The sequence below is a fragment of the Mixophyes fleayi genome, chromosome 7 (genome assembly GCF_038048845.1).
Source record: "Mixophyes fleayi isolate aMixFle1 chromosome 7, aMixFle1.hap1, whole genome shotgun sequence".
In the NCBI taxonomy this organism is placed as follows: Eukaryota; Metazoa; Chordata; class Amphibia; order Anura; family Limnodynastidae; genus Mixophyes; species Mixophyes fleayi.
Window position 1 is genome coordinate 24,012,963 of NC_134408.1, and position 7,827 is coordinate 24,020,789.

Sequence of the window (7,827 nt, forward strand, 5' to 3'; positions counted from 1 at the left end):
TGATAGCAGTAACTCAGTGTCACACACAGAGCTAGTACTGATAGCAGTAACTCAGTGTCACACACACAGAGCTAGTACAGATAGCAGTAACTCAGTGTCACATAGAGAGCTAGTACTGATAGCAGTAACTCCGTGTCACACACAGAGCTAGTACTGATAGCCAGGGCCGTAACTAGGGCTGTGCCACAGGGGCGACCGCCCAGGGCGCAACGCTGAAGGGGGGCGCAATTTAGGAATATTTTGGGTTAATTTGGTTAAAATTGAGGGCTAGGGGGGCGGCATTTGTCTTTCTCGCCCAGGGCGCCAGAATTCTAAGTTACGGCTCTGCTGATAGCAGTAACTCAGTGTCACACACAGAGCTAGTACTGATAGCAGTAACTCAGTGTCACACACACAGAGTTAGTACTGATAGCAGTAACTCAGTGTCACACACAGAGTTAGTACTGATAGCAGTAACTCAGTGTCACACACAGAGCTAGTACTGATAGCATCAACTCAGTGTCACACACAGAGCTAGTACTGATAGCAGTAACTCAGTGTCACACAGAGAGCTAGTACTGATAGCAGTAACTCAGTGTCACACACAGAGCTAGTACTGATAGCAGTAACTCAGTGTCACAGAGCTAGTACTGATAGCAGTAACTCAGTGTCACACACACAGAGCTAGTACTGATAGCAGTAACTCAGTGTCACACACAGAGTTAGTACTGATAGCAGTAACTCAGTGTCACACACAGAGCTAGTACTGATAGCATCAACTCAGTGTCACACACAGAGCTAGTACTGATAGCAGTAACTCAGTGTCACACAGAGAGCTAGTACTGATAGCAGTAACTCAGTGTCACACACAGAGCTAGTACTGATAGCAGTAACTCAGTGTCACAGAGCTAGTACTGATAGCAGTAACTCAGTGTCACACACAGAGCTAGTACTGATAGCAGTAACTCAATGTCACACACAGAGCTAGTACTGATAGCAGTAACTCAGTGTCACACAGAGAGCTAGTACTGATAGCAGTAACTCAGTGTCACACACAGAGCTAGTACTGATAGCAGTAACTCAGTGTCACACACAGAGAGCTAGTACTGATAGCAGTAACTCAGTGTCACACACAGAGCTAGTACTGATAGCAGTAACTCAGTGTCACACACAGAGCTAGTACTGATAGCAGTAACTTAGTGTCACACACAGAGCTAGTACTGATAGCAGTAACTCAGTGTCACACACAGAGAGCTAGTACTGATAGCAGTAACTCAGTGTCACACAGAGCTAGTACTGATAACAGTAACTTAGTGTCACACACAGAGCTAGTACTGATAGCAGTAACTCAGTGTCACACACAGAGAGCTAGTACTGATAGCAGTAACTCAGTGTCACACACACAGAGCTAGTACTGATAGCAGTAACTCAGTGTCACACAGAGAGCTAGTACTGATAGCAGTAACTCAGTGTCACACACACAGAGCTAGTACTGATAGCAGTAACTCAGTGTCACACACAGAGCTAGTACTGATAGCAGTAACTCAGTGTCACACACAGAGCTAGTACTGATAGCAGTAACTCAGTGTCACACACAGAGCTAGTACTGATAGCAATAACTCAGTGTCACACAGAGAGCTAGTACTGATAGCAGTAACTCAGTGTCACACACAGAGCTAGTACTGATAGCAGTAACTCAGTGTCACACAGAGAGCTAGTACTGATAGCAGTAACTCTGTGTCACACACAGAGAGCTAGTACTGATAGCAGTAACTCAGTGTCACACAGAGAGCTAGTACTGATAGCAGTAACTCAGTGTCACACAGAGCTAGTACTGATGGCAGTAACTCAGTGTCACACACAGAGAGCTAGTACTGATAGTATCAACTCAGTCACAAACAGAGAGCTAGTACTGATAGCATCAACTCACTGTCACACAGAGAGCTAGTACTGATAGCATCAACTCAGTGTCACACACAGAGAGCTAGTACTGATAGCATCAACTCAGTGTCACACACAGAGCTAGTACTGATAGCATCAACTCAGTGTCACACACAGAGCTAGTACTGATAGCAGTAACTCAGTGTCACACACAGAGCTAGTACTGATAGCATCAACTCACTGTCACACAGAGAGCTAGTACTGATAGCATCAACTCAGTGTCACACACAGAGAGCTAGTACTGATAGCAGTAACTCAGTGTCACACAGAGAGCTAGTACTGATAGCATCAACTCAGTGTCACACACAGAGCTAGTACTGATAGCATCAACTCAGTGTCACACACAGAGCTAGTACTGATAGCAGTAACTCAGTGTCACACACACAGAGCTAGTACTGATAGCAGTAACTCAGTGTCACACACAGAGCTAGTACTGATAGTAGTAACTCAGTGTCACACACAGAGCTAGTACAGATAGCAGTAACTCAGTGTCACACAGAGAGCTAGTACTGATAGCAGTAACTCAGTGTCACACACAGAGAGCTAGTACTGATAGCATCAACTCAGTGTCACACACAGAGAGCTAGTACTGATAGTATCAACTCAGTGTCACAAACAGAGAGCTAGTACTGATAGCATCAACTCACTGTCACACAGAGAGCTAGTACTGATAGCATCAACTCAGTGTCACACACAGAGAACTAGTACTGATGGCATCAACTCAGTGTCACACACAGAGAACTAGTACTGATGGCATCAACTCAGTGTCACACAGAGAGCTAGTACTGATAGCATCAACTCAGTGTCACACACAGAGAGCTAGTACTGATAGCATCAACTCAGTGTCACACTGAGAGCTAGTACTGATAGCATCAACTCAGTGTCACACTGAGAGCTAGTACTGATAGCAGTAACTCAGTGTCACACACAGAGAGCTAGTACTGATAGCAGTAACTCAGTGTCACACAGAGAGCTAGTACTGATAGCAGTAACTCAGTGTCACACACAGAGCTAGTACTGATAGCAGTAACTCAGTGTCACACACAGAGAGCTAGTACTGATAGCAGTAACTCAGTGTCACACACAGAGCTAGTACTGATAGCAGTAACTCAGTGTCACACACAGAGAGCTAGTACTGATAGCAGTAACTTAGTGTCACACACAGAGCTAGTACTGATAGCAGTAACTCAGTGTCACACACAGCTAGTACTGATAGCAGTAACTCAGTGTCACACACAGAGCTAGTACTGATAGCAGTAACTCAGTGTCACACAGAGAGCTAGTACTGATAGCAGTAACTCAGTGTCACACAGAGAGCTAGTACTGATAGCAGTAACTCAGTGTCACACAGAGAGCTAGTACTGATAGCAGTAACTCAGTGTCACACAGAGAGCTAGTACTGATAGCATCAACTCAGTGTCACACACTGAGAGCTAGTACTGATAGCAGTAACTCAGTGTCACACAGAGAGCTAGTACTGATAGCAGTAACTCAGTGTCACACACACAGAGCTAGTACTGATAGCAGTATCTCAGTGTCACACACACAGAGCTAGTACTGATAGCAGTAACTCAGTGTCACACAAAGAGCTAGTACTGATAGCAGTAACTCAGTGTCACACACAGAGAGCTAGTACTGATAGCAGTAACTCAGTGTCACACACAGAGAGCTAGTACTGATAGCAGTAACTCAGTGTCACACACAGAGAGCTAGTACTGATAGCAGTAACTCAGTGTCACACACAGAGAGCTAGTACTGATAGCAGTAACTTAGTGTCACACACAGAGCTAGTACTGATAGCAGTAACTCAGTGTCACACACACAGAGCTAGTACTGATAGCAGTAACTCAGTGTCACACACAGCTAGTACTGATAGCAGTAACTCAGTGTCACACACAGCTAGTACTGATAGCAGTAACTCAGTGTCACACACAGAGCTAGTACTGATAGCAGTAACTCAGTGTCACACACAGAGCTAGTACTGATAGCAGTAACTCAGTGTCACACACAGGAAGCTAGTACTGATAGCAGTAACTCAGTGTCACACAGAGAGCTAGTACTGATAGCATCAACTCAGTGTCACACACTGAGAGCTAGTACTGATAGCAGTAACTCAGTGTCACACAGAGAGCTAGTACTGATAGCAGTAACTCAGTGTCACACACACAGAGCTAGTACTGATAGCAGTATCTCAGTGTCACACACACAGAGCTAGTACAGATAGCAGTAACTCAGTGTCACACACAGAGCTAGTACTGATAGCAGTAACTCAGTGTCACACAGAGAGCTAGTACTGATAGCAGTAACTCAGTGTCACACACAGAGAGCTAGTACTGATAGCAGTAACTCAGTGTCACACAGAGAGCTAGTACTGATAGCAGTAACTCAGTGTCACACACACAGAGCTAGTACTGATAGCAGTATCTCAGTGTCACACACACAGAGCTAGTACAGATAGCAGTAACTCAGTGTCACACACAGAGCTAGTACTGATAGCAGTAACTCAGTGTCACACAGAGAGCTAGTACTGATAGCAGTAACTCAGTGTCACACAGAGAGCTAGTACTGATAGCATCAACTCAGTTTCACACACAGAGCTAGTACTGATAGCATCAACTCAGTGTCACACACAGAGCTAGTACTGATAGCAGTAACTCAGTGTCACACACACAGAGCTAGTACTGATAGCAGTAACTCAGTGTCACACACAGAGCTAGTACTGATAGCAGTAACTCAGTGTCACACACAGAGCTAGTACTGATAGCAGTAACTCAGTGTCACACACAGAGCTAGTACTGATAGCAGTAACTCAGTGTCACACAGAGAGCTAGTACTGATAGCATCAACTCAGTGTCACACACAGAGAGCTAGTACTGATAGCATCAACTCAGTGTCACACACAGAGAGCTAGTACTGATAGCATTAACTCAGTGTCACACACACAGAGCTAGTACTGATAGCATCAACTCAGTGTCACACACAGAGAGCTAATACTGATGGCATCAACTCAGTGTCACACACAGAGAGCTAGTACTGATAGTATCAACTCAGTGTCACAAACAGAGAGCTAGTACTGATAGCATCAACTCACTGTCACACAGAGAGCTAGTACTGATAGCATCAACTCAGTGTCACACACAGAGAGCTAGTACTGATAGCATCAACTCAGTGTCACACTGAGAGCTAGTACTGATAGCAGTAACTCAGTGTCACACAGAGAGCTAGTACTGATGGCATCAACTCAGTGTCACACACAGTGCTAGTACTGATAGCAGTAACTCAGTGTCACACAGAGAGCTAGTACTGATAGCAGTAACTCAGTGTCACACACAGAGAGCTAGTACTGATAGCAGTAACTCAGTGTCACACACAGAGAGCTAGTACTGATAGCAGTAACTCAGTGTCACACAGAGAGCTAGTACTGATAGCAGTAACTCAGTGTCACACACAGAGAGCTAGTACTGATAGCAGTAACTCAGTGTCACACACAGAGAGCTAGTACTGATAGCAGTAACTCAGTGTCACACAGAGAGCTAGTACTGATAGCAGTAACTCAGTGTCACACAGAGAGCTAGTACTGATAACAGTAACTCAGTGTCACACACAGAGAGCTAGTACTGATAGCAGTAACTCAGTGTCACACACACAGAGCTAGTACTGATAACAGTAACTCAGTGTCACACACAGAGAGCTAGTACTGATAGCTTCAACTCACTGTCACACAGGTAACTGGTACTGATAACAACTAGATGTCAGAGGCACTGGTAACTGGTGCTGATAATGACTAGATGTCAGACAGGTAACTAGTACTGATAACTTAATGTCAGAGGCACAGGTAACTAGTACTGATAACTTAATGTCAGAGGCACAGGTAACTAGTACTGATAACTTAATGTCAGAGGCACAGGTAACTAGTACTGATAACTTAATGTCAGAGGCACAGGTAACTAGTACTGATAACTTAATGTCAGAGGCACAGGTAACTAGTACTGATAACTTAATGTCAGATGCACAGGTAACTAGTACTGATAATGTCAGAGGCACAGGTAACTAGTACTGATAACGACTTTATGTCAGAGGCACAGGTAACTAGTACTGATAATGACTTGATGTCAGAGGCACAGGTAACTAGTACTGATAATGACTAGAAGTCAGAGGCAGAGGTAACTAATAACATTAAGGGCACGTGTATATATAAGTATAACACATGCATTGAGTTATTATTATCGTTGATTTGTGAGGTGCAACATTGCTCCATAGCTATGGACAGTGGGGAAAAGAGGACTAACATAGAACAGGGACACACAAGGTAGATAAAATAAAGTCAGACATGAAAACAAAGGGTAGTGCAGGCTTGGGAGACTGAGGAATATGTGATTATATAGAAGGTGATGGAGATTTGAGGGCAGGTGGTTAGTCTGGGCGGAGGGAATATAATAAGCTCTGCTTTGGATATATTGAGCTTCAGGTAGCGTTGGGAGATCCATGTGTAGATAGCAGACAGACAGTTGGGTACACGAGATAGTACAGAAGGGGAGAGGTCAGGGGAAGAGATAAAGATTTGGGTTTTGTCAGCATAAAGGTGATATTGGAGGCTGAATGAGCGAATTAGTTCCCCAAGTGAAGAGGTGCAAAGAGCTGAGAACAGAGCTTTGTGGGACCCCAATGGATAGTGGGAGTAGAGGGTTGTATGAGCCAGAGGTAGAGACTATAACTGAGCCGTTTGATCATTTGGAAGTGAACCAGGAAAGAACTGGGTCACCAAGGCCAATGGAGTGAAGGGTGTGTAGGATTGGAGGGTGATCAACATTGTAGAAAGCAGCAGAGAGATCCAGGGGGATGAACATGGAGAAGTGACCCTTAGACTTTTGCAGTAAGTAGATCATTGATCACTTTTGTTGGTGCCGTCTCAGTGGAATGTTAAGGGTGGAAGCTTAATTACAGAGAGTCGAGAATGGAGTGAGAGGATAGAACGAATGGAGTGAGAGGATAGAACGTGACACTGGCGGTTGTACACAAGTCACTCTAGTCGTTTAGTGGCGGAGAGGGGAGGAGAGACATAGGGCGGTATTTGAAGAGAGAAGCTGGGTTGAGAGATGGTTGCATTAGAACTGGTGAGATGAGTGTTTGTTTAAAAGGTGACTGATAATGTGTCGGTGGAGACAGTTGAAAAGGTGAGCTAGATGTGGGCATGGGGAGAGGGTGTGGATAAGTTAGGAGGGAACAGGGTTGAGGTTGCTGATTGTAAGCTCAGACGAGTGCAGAGACTTCTTCCTCGGTTTCATTTGGCAGGAGGAAACACCTTGCTGAATGCTGTTGATTTCGTCTTTGAAATAGGTGGCAAAATCATGGGCTGAGGAAGGGGAAGTGGGACTGGGTGGATATTAGAGAAGTGAAGTATGGTTGTTTGCCATGTAAAAGGGCAGCGTTGTAAGATGAAAGGATGAGTTTATAGTGGAGGAAGTAACCTTCGGAGCAACTATTGCTCCATGGTGCAGGTAGCCGGTCTGTTTGGTGTGCCAAGGTTTAGATTGTCAGAGACAATAGTGGCTGGAGCTGCTATGTCTAGGGCTGAAGTGAGTGTTTTGCTATAGATAGCGGTAGCCTGATCAGGGTATAGGAGAGAGTACTTGTTTTAGTTGCAGGCAGATTATCGTGAATGCACCATCATACAGTATGTTGCCGTGACCAGAGGTTTTACTGCCGCTCATTGATACAACAGAGGAGTGCAGGCATGACCCGCGGTTTCTATGGCTGCTTATGCACCCACCTGGAGAGCTGATGTTCAAAGCACATTGCTCACGTTGTGTTCTATCTGTAGTATTTATTCTAATAAAATTAGTGAACTATATGGGCATAGCTGCGTGTAGAGAACATCCTTTTCAGTTATAAATGTGAAAGAGAACT